The 13,559-nt window shown below is 39.3% G+C and overlaps 1 pseudogene; it reads left to right on the forward strand.

Moving 5' to 3' along the window:
* Positions 1-200: 200 nt before the first annotated feature.
* On the forward strand, positions 201-914 carry LOC100444792 (transcription factor BTF3-like; annotated as a pseudogene).
* Positions 915-13,559: the final 12,645 nt, after the last annotated feature.

Here is a 13,559-nt window from a genome sequence, read left to right on the forward strand (position 1 = left end):
AACAGACTGACTTTCTTGGTAGGGGGTAATGCAGCTGGTGACTTTAACTTGAAGCCAATGCTCATTTAGCATTCCAAAAATTCTAAGGCCCTTAAGAATTACGCTAAATTGGTGTGTGCGCCTAATCTCAGCTGGTCCGCCCAAGACCCCCTGAGCACCAACCCTAGTCCCCCGGGTGGCCCCTTATCCACTCCGACAAGATGAAAGAAGCAATCATGAACCAGGGAAAACTCACAAATTGCAGGCACAAGCGCGCATTGGTGGGAAAGGAACTGCTTGCCGAAAGAAGGTGGTTCACAGAGCAGCTGCAGCAGATGATAAAAAACTTCAGTTCTCCTTAAAGAAGTTAGGGGTAAACAATATCTCTGGTATTGAAGAGGTGAATACATTTACAAACTAAGGAACAGTAACCACTTTAACAACCCTAAAGTTCAGGCATCTCTGGCAGCGAACACTTTTCACCATTACAGGCCATGCTGAGATAAAGCAGCTGACAGAAATGCTACCCAGCATCTTAAACCAGCTTGGTGCAGGCAGTCTGACTAGTATAAGGAGACTGGCTGAAGCTCTGCCCAAACAATCTGTGGATGGAAAAGTACCACTTGCTACTGGACAGGATGATGATGATGAAGTTCCAGATCTTGTGGAGAAATTCGAAGAGGCTTCCAAGAATGGGGCAAACTGAATTGAGTCAACTTCTGAAGATAAAACTTAAAGTTACTGGGAGCTGCTATTTTATATTATGACTGCTTTTTAAGAAATTTTTGTTTATGGATCTGATTAAATCTAGATCTCTAATATTTTTAAGCCCAAGCCCCTTGGACACTGCAGCTCTTTTCAGTTTTTGCTTATACACAATTCATTCTTTGCAGCTAATTAAGCCAAAGAAGCTTGGGAATCAAGTTTGAAACAAAGGTTAACAAAGTTCTTTGCCTAGTTTAAAAAAAAAAGAATTATGCTAAATCTACTCTGCCTGTGCTCTATTAAAGGAGCACCAAGTCTACCTGGCAGCACATCTGTTTACAGCATGGTTTACCGAATACTATAAGCCCACTGTTGAGACCTGCTTCTCAGGAAAAAAAAGATTCCTTTCAAAATAACATTGCTAGGGCCCAGTGCAGTGGCTCACGCCTGTAATCACAGCACTTTGGGAGGCTGAGGCGGGTGGATCACGAGGTCAGGAGTTCGAGACCAGCCTGACCAACATGATGAAACCTCCATCTCTACTAAAAATACAAAAATTAGCATGGCGTGGTGGCGTGTGCCTGTAATCCCAGCTACTCGGGAGGCTGAGGCAGGAGAATCGCTTGAACCAGGGAGGCAGAGGTTGCAGTGAGCTGAGATTGCGCCATTGCACTCCAGCTTGGGCAACAGAGCAAGATTCCATCTAAAATAAATAAATAAATAAATAAGTAAATAAATAAAAATAACATTGCTCACTGACAATGTACCTGGTCATCTAAGAGCCCTGCTGGAGGTATACAAGGAGATTGATGTTTTCATGCCTGCTAACACAACATCCATTCTGCAGCCCACAGATCAAGGAATAATTCAACTTTCATCTTATTATTTGTTTGGAGAAAAAGTCTCAAAGTGTTGTTTCCCTCTGCTCTCTCACCACAACAATCAACATAGAAGGCTTCTGTGGCTAAATGCGTGGGGATTTTTCCCCACCAACAAGCAGTGAACACCAATCTGATACTACCTGGAGACAGATCAGATCCCACAGGTTGAGGGCTCAGTCCTCAAGACTAATCCCCAAGCTTCAGACATAAGTCACAAGTCTGGGCCTGGTGAACTTCTGACTGTCTTCAAGTTAGAGTCCCCACAACCCCTTCTTTGGGTTCAATTGATTTGCTGGAGTGGCTCACAGAACTCAGGGAAACATTTATTAATACATTTACTGGTTTATTATAAAGGACATTACAAAGGATACACATGAAGAGAAGTATACAATGAGGTATAGGTGAAGGAGCATGGCGGTTCCATGTCTTCTCTGAGTGCACCATACTGTAGGAACCTCCACATATTCAGCTATCTGGAAGCACTCCAAATCCTGCTCTTTTGGGTTTCAGAGAGGTTTCATTACATAGGCATGATTAATTAAACCATTGGCCATTGGTGTTCAATTAACCTTTGTCCCCTTATCCCCTCACCGGAGATTAGGGGATGGGGTTGAAAGTCCCTATCCTCTAATCATGCTTTGGTCTTTCCAGTGACTGCTCCCAGCTTGAAGCTATTACTCAACATTAGCCGTACAAAAAAGACAGCACTTTGGAGATTCCCAGGATTTTAGGAGTTGTGTGCCAGGAAATGGGGAAAAAGCCTAAATATGTATTTCATGATATGACATTAAGAAATACATTTTATAATGCTATAGCTGCCAACGATAGTGATTTCTGTGATGGTTCTGGAAAAAATACCTTGAATACCTTCTGGAAAGGGTTCACCATTCTAGATGTCTTTTCAAATATCCACGATTCATAGGAGAAGGTCAAAATATTAACATTAACCGAAGTTTGGAAGAAGTTTATTCCAACCCTCATGGTTGACTTTGAGGAGTTCAAGACTTCAGGGAAGGAGGTAACTGTGATGGAAATGGTAAGAGAACTAGAAGTGGAGCCTGAAAAAGTAGTTGAACTGCTGCAATCTCATGATAAAACTTGAATGAATGAGTAGTTACTTCTTATACATGAGCAAAGAAAGTGTTTTCTTGAGATGGAATCTACTCTCAAGTGAAGATGCTATGAACATTGTTGAAATGATGACAAGGACTTAGGATATTGCATAAAATTAGTTAATAAAGCAATGGCAGGGTTTGAGAGGATCGACTTCAATTTTTAAAGAAGTTCTACTATGGGTACAATGCTATCAAGCAGCAGCTCATGCTACAAAGAACTCTTTCGTGAAAGGAAGAGCCAATCAATGTAGCACACTTCATTACTGTCTTATTTGAAGAAATTGCCACAGCCACCCCAACCTTCAATAACTACCATTCTGATTGATTAGGAGACAGCAACATTGAGACAAGACCCTCCACCAGCAAAATAATTTTGGCTCATTGAAGGCTCAGATGATCATTAGCATTTTTTAGCAATAGAGTATTTTTTAATGCAGGTATATACATTTTTTATACATAATGCTACTGCACACTTAATAGACTACAGTATAGTATAAACATAATTTCTTATGCACTGGGAAACCAAAAAATTTGTATCTCCTGCTTTATTGCAATATTCGCTTTATTGCAGTGGTCTAGAACCAAACTACTCCAAGGTGTAGCTTAGCTATACTTAAAATCATGATGTCTTAATTTGTTTGCTTAAAATATATCTGCATGTGTATCCTAAGCAGATAAATCAAGACATGATTATTCATATTATTAGAGGTAAGTGAAATTTAGAGAGAGGTCTCCAGGCTAGACCATATTCATTTCTCTCTTTGAACTCCTGTGATTGTTACTGTCTATACTATCCCCTTGCTATTCGAAGTGTAATTTCAGAGGTATTCCTGTAATTGTAATATAATGCCAGCATATGTTTTTTATGTTACAAAACATAACAAACATTATTTCAGGAAAATCGAAATACCATCAACAAATGAAATGTGAAATAACGCCCTTGATAGTAATTTCTTTTCCTTTCTACCAATAGAGGGCAACATGAACAAGTTGCTGACTTGATGGCAGTGTTCAAACCTCCTGTCTCAGCAAAGTTCAAAAAAGACAGTATTAAACTTGTGACAAACAAAAGCAGTACAAGTTGAAACTATAAAACATTAGTAGGAGGAGCTCCTGTCTGGTTTCTCTGCCTACAGTCTCAGCTCTTTCCAATCCCCCTACTATAGTGCTGCTAGAAATTTCTTCTACAAGAGAAATCTGATATCATTCCCTTGATTTTTTTTTTTTTAAAGCTCAGTTGTACTCTATGACCAATAGGATAAAAGGCCAAGTTCTTTAGTGTGATATTTGGGTTTCTTCTTAATATGACTTCAACTTTCATTTCTCACCATTGTCCATATTTGGAAACTTCTTTAGCCACGCCAAGCTACTCATGGCTCCTCGAGCACAATATACTCTTCTATACCTTGATGATGCTTTGCTTTGGTGGTTCTTCCACCTGAAATTCCCTGTACTTCCACTCCCCATTAAACACTTACTTATCATTCAAGGCCTGGCTCAAAAGTCATCTTTCTGTGGAGACTTTCTTGACTTTCCATTATTGAACTTTGTTTCTCCCACAAATAGCATATATTACAGATTGAATTGTTTTAGAATAATTAGTTTGTATTCCTTAGCAGACTACAAGGTATCTGAGGGTTCATGTGTCAAAAGGAAATATCTTATTCATCTTCATGTCTCCAATGCCTAATATGCAATAAATACTCATAATGTGCGTTTGTTGAATGAACAAAGAAATGGAACTAAACAAAGAGTTCTCATATTGGACGAAACACCTTGTGTAAAATTTTAGACAGACATTGCAGCTAAGGCTTGTGGATGGTGCTTCTCACAAGTTCAGGAAGCATCAGATGTTACTAAAAGATTATTTTTGAAATATACAGATGTTTTTGGAGAATTTTAATTTCCCTATTGCCTCTTAGCAGCCAGATTATTTTTGTAGTATAGTTAAGATGGAGGTTCTTTGGTGCAGAAGTACAGGGATATTATGTTACTTACAATTTAGAGAAATCCTGGTTGCACGAGGTCACCTATTTCTAAGCCAGATGGAATTCTACTTTCCTGCTTCTCTGGAGACAAGGGATGATCTACAGTCTGTGTGTACTTGGCATACTCAATAACCAATTCCAGTCTCATTTATGTCTGTTTGCTGAGATTAGCATTCACACAGTGACAGAAGAAGAAGGTATTCCTTTCATGATTCTGCCTCAGACTTGTACACTGCAATACATTTAAAAACACATGATGTATTTACCAGTAAGTAGACACAGCTGATGTTTTGCAGAGGTGATCATTGCTATACCATCCGCCAGGTTTTGCAGTTGGTTTAAAAAAAAAAAAAAAGAAATTAGTTCAGCAGGATTTGCTCTTCACAAAATCATGTTGAGTTTTGCCAATTCTATGTAATTTGATATGCTCTTGCTAATTGAGTAAGAGAAAAATGCTTTCACATTGCACTGCAGGAAAAATATGGCCATTGTCCTTATGACCCTTGTTAAAAAAATATTCAGTCATGAGTTAGGGTTATAGTAAATAAAGGTGAAAATAAAAAAGACTGAGACAGCTGAGTAATTCAAAATTGTAACTAAATCAAAACTGTTTGTAGCTACCATAATAAAATTGATATACTACTGCCATGTCTTAAACTAAACAGAAGGAGGAGGTTGAGATCTAAAACTAAGAGCTGGCTGCCTTTTGAGATCAAAATAAATCCAGTCCAGAGCTTGGAGGTCTGTCTACTAGTAAATCTCCATAAAAAGTGTGTAGGAGTTTGTGATACATGACACAGATAGTTTCTTCCTAATTCAGAGTCGAAATCCTCACATGATGAATGTATTGCAAAATATAAGCAATCTAGCTGATGATTAGAAAAAAAGGTTTGTTAGGAGACTTTTTGGCCCTTTGTTTTTTTTTTGTTTTTTTTTGTTATTTTTGTTGTTGTTGTTGTTGTTGTTTTGAGACAGGGTCTCACTCTGTGGCTCAGGCTGGAGTGCAGTGGTGTGATCACGGCTCACTGCAGCCTCGACCTCCTGGACTCAGGTGATCATCCCACCCCATGGTGCATGCCACCATGCCTGGCTAATTTTTGTACTTTTTGTAGAGAAGGAGTTTCACCATGTTGCCCAGGCTGGTCTCAAGTTCTTGGGCTCAAGCGATCCTCCCGCCTTCACCTCCCAACATGCTAGGATTATAGGTGTGAGCCACTCTGCCCAGCCTACTATGTTAATTTCATAATGATTGAAAATTAATTAATTCGACAAATTTACATATTCCGCTAATACAGAGCACATACTATATGCAAGACACTGCAGGACTCTGATACTATATATTTGTCAGTTAAAATAAAATTGTTGGCCAGGCACAGTGACTCACACCTGTAATCCCAGCACTTTGGGAGGCAAGGGCAGGAGGATCACTTGACCCTATGTGTTGAAGACCAGCATGAGCAACATAGTGAAACCCCATCTCTTAAAAAAAGAAATTAGCCAGGCATGGTGGCACACACCTATAGTACCAGCTACTCAGGAGGCTGAGGTAGGAGGATTGCTTAAGCCTGGGAGATCAAAGCTGCAGTGAGCTGTGATCATGCCACTACACTCCAACCTGGGTGACAGAGCAAGACACTGTCAAAAAAAAAAATTAATACCTTGCAGCAATAGATCATAAATGTTGACCTATATGCCATAAGTTTTATGGCAGTTTAACATTCTTATCAGCTGCCTCTGTCTCTTCATGACATTTTACCAAAAGCTTAAGCTTCTGTTAAATTGAAAATAATTGCCTTCTTATATGACTTTCAGAAAATCTACAGAAATGGTTCTAGGTGTTCTCCACACCTTTCACATGCAGCTCTGTGCTACACAGTCTTCTACTGGGGCTTCTGGTCCCACTCTGTCCTCTGTGCCCTGAAGGTTGACCTCTATGGACACCATCATATGGGGTTTCTTATTCTTTGCTTCCAGGGGGTTCAGCCAGAAGGGAAGCACTGGCCTGAAATATAAGTGAGGAGGACAGAGAGATTGCGATATTTATTTGCCTTTCTTCTGCATCATGATTATGGCAGTGGCTCCACACTCTATGGACACAGTTCCTATTTAGTGACTCCTCTTCCAAGACTCCAGGTCTTTCAGGGTTCTGGCAGCACAGTTTCCTCCTCTTGCCCCTTCAGGCCTAGGGGTGAGAAGTGCTCCCTGCTATCGTTCATCCTTGGGTGGTTCCCTGCCCCCATGTTGGTTCACTTACCTTCTCATGCCTCTCTAAATCATCCCTTCATTACTTTCTTTTCACTTAAACACTTTTTTTTTGTCTGAACCAGCCTAAAGTTAAGCACTTTAAGTGTGCCCTCTGCTTCCTGCTAGAACTCAAGAAGACTAGAAACAAACAAACAAAAAGTTTTATATCCAGAAGAAAAGTTATCAATGGTAACATGCTGAAAGAATGAAAGCAATTTGAACTATATCTGAATCAATAGAGTAATGAAATTCAGCTTCCAAGGAGCTTGTAGACCATTTCTGCAATTCCAGAAGGTAACTATATACAATATAGTTGGATAGTTTATTTAATTATTTGTAGTCAGTTAATTCACGGGAAGAAAGTCATTTCTGTTTTTTGTTTTGTTTTATTTGCATCCTATGTATTCAACAAGGATAGAGCCATGCCTATTTCTTTGCCTATAGTGTATGGCTGCTTCTTGCTACAATGGCAGAGTTGAGTCATTGCGACAGAGACCTTATGGCTCACAGAGCCTAAAATATTTACTATCTGGCCTTTTACAGAAAAAGTTTGCTGACCTCCGAACTAATTGATTGAATGATATATAGTTTGTAGTTTTATTTCTTTTGGCCTCATTTAGACACAATCTTTCGTGCTCAATATGCTTATCTTATACATATGGCGGTTCAATAAATATTGATTAGTGAAGAAATTGGGAATGCACTGACAAACTTAGAACTCATGACCCTCAGTTTTGTGATAAACATGGAGAATATATTTTAATTTGTTTGTAAGATTTATTAGCCAAATTGTATACATGATTATAGGAATTTGGACTCTGATTTTGTAAAAATTGTTAACCTGGGTTGGGTGTGGTGGCTTACATCTGTAATCCCAGCACTTTGGGAGGTGGAGGCAGGAAGATCACTTGAGGCCAGGAATTTGAGACCAGCCTGGCCAACATGGCAAAACCCATCTCCTACTAAAAATACAAAAATTAGCCAGGCACGGTGGCCCATGCCTGTAATCCCAGCTACTTGGGAGGCTGAGGCATGAGAATCACTTGAGCCTGGGAGGCGGAAGATGCAGTGAGCCAAGATCGCGCTACTGCACTGCAGCCTGGGCGACAGAGCGAGACTCTGTCTTTAAAAAAAAAAAAAATTGTTGACCAGGCAGTACTACGCATTTAGTATATGATAAATATCATTACTAAAAATGCATTTGAATTCTATTTATTGATTAATTCAAACTGAGAGGCATGTTCAGGCTTGTTTCTGTTTTTGTTTAGAGACAGGGTCTCATTAAGTCACTCAGGCTGGAGTGCAGTGGCACAATCATGGCTCACTGCAGCCTTGACCTTCTGGCTCAAGCTATCCTTCCAACTCAGCCCCCTGAGTAGCTGGCATTATAGACATGCACCACCACATCTGGCTAATTTTAAAATTATTTTATAGAGATAGGCACTCTGTCGCCCAGGCTGGAGTGCAGTGGCATGATCTCGGCTCACTGCAACCTCCATCTCCTGGGTTCAAGCGATTCTCCTGCCTCAGCCTCCCAAGTAGCTGGGACTACAGGGGCCCGCCACCACAACCAGCTAATTTTTTGTATTTTTAGTAGAGAAGGAGTTTCACCACTTTGGCCAGGCTGGTCTTGAACTCCTGACCTCAGGTGATCCACCTGCTTCAGCCTCCCAAAGTGCTGGGATTACAGGCATGAGCCACCACACCTGGTCTATTCTTTTTTAAGTTTTTTCTTTATTTGTTGTGGATTTTTTTTCCAAATATGACGATGAAACATATTATTTTTATGATGAGAAAATAAAATAGTTTACAAAATATGCAAAATGGTAAACCTAATGTAACTGAATATTTTATATTGCTATTTTAGTTGAAGAAACCAGAGACAGATCTTTAGTTTAAAAAATTATTGCAATAAAATTGAGTCTAAGAACTCTTCTCAAACTGATATTTTAAGAAAATAATCAATTAGCATGTATTGATTGAAAATTAGGAAAAAACATTTAAATTGTAAATTTTTAAAATGTTTCATGTGAATTTTAACTTTTCAACAGCAGAACATCAATTACATAGTCGCTTAAGAATGTATGCATTTCTAAATATCTTCCTACTACCATTCACCAGAAGGAAATAAAATATCTTCAGATATCCTCACTTGTAATGTTTATTATAATCTGTAATTTGTATTTTTTAATATGGAAGCAGATCTTTGCTTTTCCTATGGTTCAAAGTATTTAATTGTTTTAACTCACGCTTATTTTCAGTACCCTTAAAACTACCAATGGTTCTTTACGTGGAAATCTTTTTGCTCATTTATCTTAAAGGGAATGCTGTGTGAAAAATTTAAGTCATGTTCTAAAGATGGTATTATTATACCCAAGAATGCCCAGTTTGTGTTTCTTTTATTAGAAGGTCTTAAGCTTTTGTGTTATGCTATTCATCAGTTATAATTGTGATCTTCACCGTGAGGAAAGTGCCCATTACATGGAATATTTATGTATTTTATTAATGATCCATCAGGTGTTCTGCCTAGGTTCTCTTTCAACTAGGTATTGCTAATGTCTGTCTCTAAGATGTAAATAGTTGAATAGTAGAGGTTGGGAATAGGCTTATGATTAGAATAGGAGAGTTAATTTTTTTTCAACTTCTAGAAGTTTATTTTACAGTGTTTGTCCTTGTCTGCGCATTTTTATTTTCTCCTCTATAACAGGGGTCCCCAGTCCCTGGGCTATAGAACAGTACTGGTCCATGGCCTGTTAGGAACTGTGCCGCATAGCAGGAGTTGAGTGGCGAGCCAGCATTACTGCCTGAGCTCTGCCTCCTGTCAGATCAGTGGCGGCATTAGATTCTCATAGGAGCGGGAACCCTATTGTGATGAACTGTGCATGCAAGGGACCTAGGTTGCGTGCTCCTTATGAGAATATGATACCTCGATCTGAGCTGGAACAGTTTCATCCTGAAACCATTCCCCCTCCCTGCCCAGGGAAAAACTGTCTTCCACAAAACTCGTTGCTGGTGCTAAAAAGGTTGGGGACCACTGCTCTATAAGGTTTTCATTTGCTTAGTACCTCTCCGGTAGCAGCATATTGTTTTGTTTTGTTAGAGACACACTGTGTTGCCCAGGCTGGAGTGCAGTGGTGCATCTCAGGCTCACTGCAGTCTCCACCTCCTGGGTTCAAGCAATCCTCTCATGTTGCTAGCTGGGACTACAACCGTGCTCCAACGCGCTCTGCTAATTTTTAATTTTTTTGTAGAGATAAGGTCTCACTATATATATTGCCCAAGCAGCATCTTAAGAGGAAATGAGTCACTGCCTATTGCTTAGATTTGAAGAATTAAAGTAGGAACAATGCCAACACAATGACTGACTATATGATAGGCCAGTCACACCCTGAAAATACTTTGTAAGCGACCATTAACATTCAGAACTTTTGCATCACACCATAGCAAACTAGTTAAATAAACTGAGTAGCACCACACTTACCTAAATAAAGACCAGGAAACTGAACGTAAGCAAAAACATTATACCAAGAGACACTTCAGGCCTATCACAAATCCATCAATTCTACTCACTGAAGAGCCTATCAGGACTGCACTCGAAGACTATTAATACTTTCAGAGTGTTTTAACAGTCGGTGTATTCCTAGCATCCAGAAAATTAGAAGCAGCAAATTTGGCTGGGGACTATAGGTAGATGGAGATACTGACAGCCACAAAAGAAGATAGGAAAACTATTCAAAGTAAAATAAAACTCAAAACTTAGTTATCTGGAGACTGTGAATGCACCCTTGCACTTTTTTTTTTTTTTTTGAGACGGAGTCTCACTCTGTCACCCAGGCTAGAGTGCAGTGGCATGATCTCGGCTCACTGAAACTTCCACCTCCTGGGTTCAAGTGATTCTCCTGCCTCAGCCTCCCAAGTAGCTGGGACTACAGACACCCACCAGCACGCCCGTCTAATATTTGTATTTTCAGTAGAGATGGGGTTTCACCATACGGGCCAGGCTGGTCTCAAACTCCTGACTTCGTGATCTGCCCGCCTTGGCCTCCCAAAATGCTGAGATTACAGGCATGAGCCACCACACCTGGCCACACCCTTGCACTTTTGAGAACCTCTGAATTTATCACAACATTAAAAGCACCACACAATCAATTAGGTCAAATGTAGTGATACAATTAAAAGGCCAATTTAAGTTCAGAATATACTGTTCAACAAAGCTTAGATACATTTTTACAAAATTTCCATCAACATGATAAAAAATAAAAAATAGTTTGAGTGTTGAGAAGGATATATGTCATTACATGCTGACTGAGAAATAAAAGATTATATGACGTTTATGTATTCCTCTAAGCTTTTCTCTGAAAAAAATTTACTTGGAAAAAAGCTCTCTTGAAAGCTATCTATTTTATGACCTCAATGTCCTGGGCAAGACCTTTGGTTCTTCAAATTCACTGGCAAGCAAGAATCTAGCTAATGCCTCCTCAAGGTCATTAGTTAATGAAACCGTTTTCAGAAGTCACTCTGCTGTGAGCTCTTGCCTATTGTTAGGAATTTATACTAGTCATTGTGCGCGGAAGACTCTGATCCACTGACTGAGAGTGCCCTCCATTGCACGGCACTGCCCTAGACCCGGGGACATAAAGATGAATCAAGGAGAAGTAATTGTAGGCAAATACATGCCATTTAGAGCAAGTTGCAGAAATGAAGGGAAGATTTGATACTATGCAGGCACCAAAAGGAGTGGTCACCTGAGTCTGAAGTAGAGGAATGCTTCATGGAGAGGTAACACTTGAATCCTGAGCGATGAGTGGGAGTTGGCCTAGCTAGCAAGCAGAAAAAGGTATTCTGGACAGGGATGGTAGCATATGCAGAGGCACAGGCATAGGGGATATTACTGTGAATTTGAGAAGGTTCACTTCGGAACACAGAAGTAGGATGTTTGAGAAGAGCAATTGATACTGGCCTGAAAGGAAGACCCCTTCTCTCTTCCCTGTCATATCTTTCCAACTTTCCTCTCCTCTCCTCAGTTGAGGTACAGGACAGAGCAACGAGTCCACTGGTCTCAGCAGAAGTCCAGTAGAGAATGAAATCAGTGTGCTCATTCCCTACTGGGGAAACTGACGCTCAAAAAAGTTAAGCAACCTGCCTAATTTCTCTTTCTTTCTCTGTATTATATTTCCTCTTAAAACTATGTTGGGTAATTAAAATATAAGCCTTCTGTGTTCCTAGGTGATTTAAAAATCTTATTTATTAGATCAAGGCGCCCTTTTAAAAAGTCTATTAGAGACTAGATTTCTTGATGACTTAAAAAAAATCTTCATGAGGCAATGGTGCCATTCTTTTTTACAAAGCTTTATTGAGACATAATTCACATTGCATACAATTCAGCCATTTAAGGTACACAACTCAATGGCTTTTAGTGTATTCACAGAGTTGTGCAACCATCACCATGATCATTTTAGAATATTTTCATTTTCTCAAAAAGAAACTTCACATCCCTAAATCATCACTCCTATTTTCCCCCAACTTTCCCCCAGCCCTAGGCTAATCTACTTTCTGTCTCTATAGATATGTCTTTTCTGGACATTTCACATAAATGGAATAATACAATATGTTGTTCTTTATGACTTTCACTTAGCATAATGCTTTCATCTATGTTGTAGCATGTATTAGTACTTCATTATTTTTTATTGCCAGATAGTATCCTATTATTTGGATATACTGCATTTTATTTATTCATTCATCAATCCGTGGACATGTCGGTTGTTTCCACTTATTGTCTATTATAAACAATGGTGCCATTCTGCTGCTGCATTTGTGGTATTTTTCTTGTCCTAGCTTACGAATGTGATTACCTTTGCAAATCCGTAGTTAAAAGTATTTGTCACCAAGGAACGTGGTTCCGGGTGAGTCTATCACTTCCTATAGTGTAGATCAAGATAGACACGGGTAGAAGTTCATATGGGTGCTTTTGGTACATGCGTTGTGTTATTCATATGCAACCTGAAGGAGAAAGCCTCAATTATGATACACGGGAGAGAGTCTTTCTCTAGAGATTTCTAAATGGGACCATGGTCCATACTAACCATTTAGTTTCAGATTAGAAGACAGCTGAGCAAATAACTTACATCCTAACCAGGTGGGTATGATTTTTCCAAACTCCTTTCATGCTGGATTTAACATTCCAAGAAAGGATGCATTCAGGACACATAAATGACTACAAAGTACAAAACAAAAGTATTTTGAAGAAATCTTAAGAAATTTCTTCCTAAGTGAAAGGTGGATAGGAAACTTTTGGATTTAATCTTATAGGATGTTGCAATTCAAAGACAATTAAACTGGGTATAATGTACAATCCCTCTTTAGCCAGACAGAGAAGACTACTGGTTGTACTCTTGAGATATTATAAAGCATTTTTAAGGCTGCTGTTAAACTAGGGAATTGTGAATTGGTAGGTTTTCAAAAAAGTTCCTCCAGACCTCAGTCTGGTCTAAAGTTTCCTGTTTTTACAATTAACTCCTCATGTTTCTTTGTTGAGTGTGTGTGTGTGTGTGTGTGTGTGTGTGTGTGTGTGTGTGTGTGTGTGTGTGCAAAACCTAAAGATAGAACAGAAAGCATCTGGGGCCATCTGGCTCTAAAGGAGAATCCAG

The sequence above is a fragment of the Pongo abelii genome, chromosome 12 (assembly GCF_028885655.2).
Source record: "Pongo abelii isolate AG06213 chromosome 12, NHGRI_mPonAbe1-v2.0_pri, whole genome shotgun sequence".
Lineage (NCBI taxonomy): Eukaryota > Metazoa > Chordata > Mammalia > Primates > Hominidae > Pongo > Pongo abelii.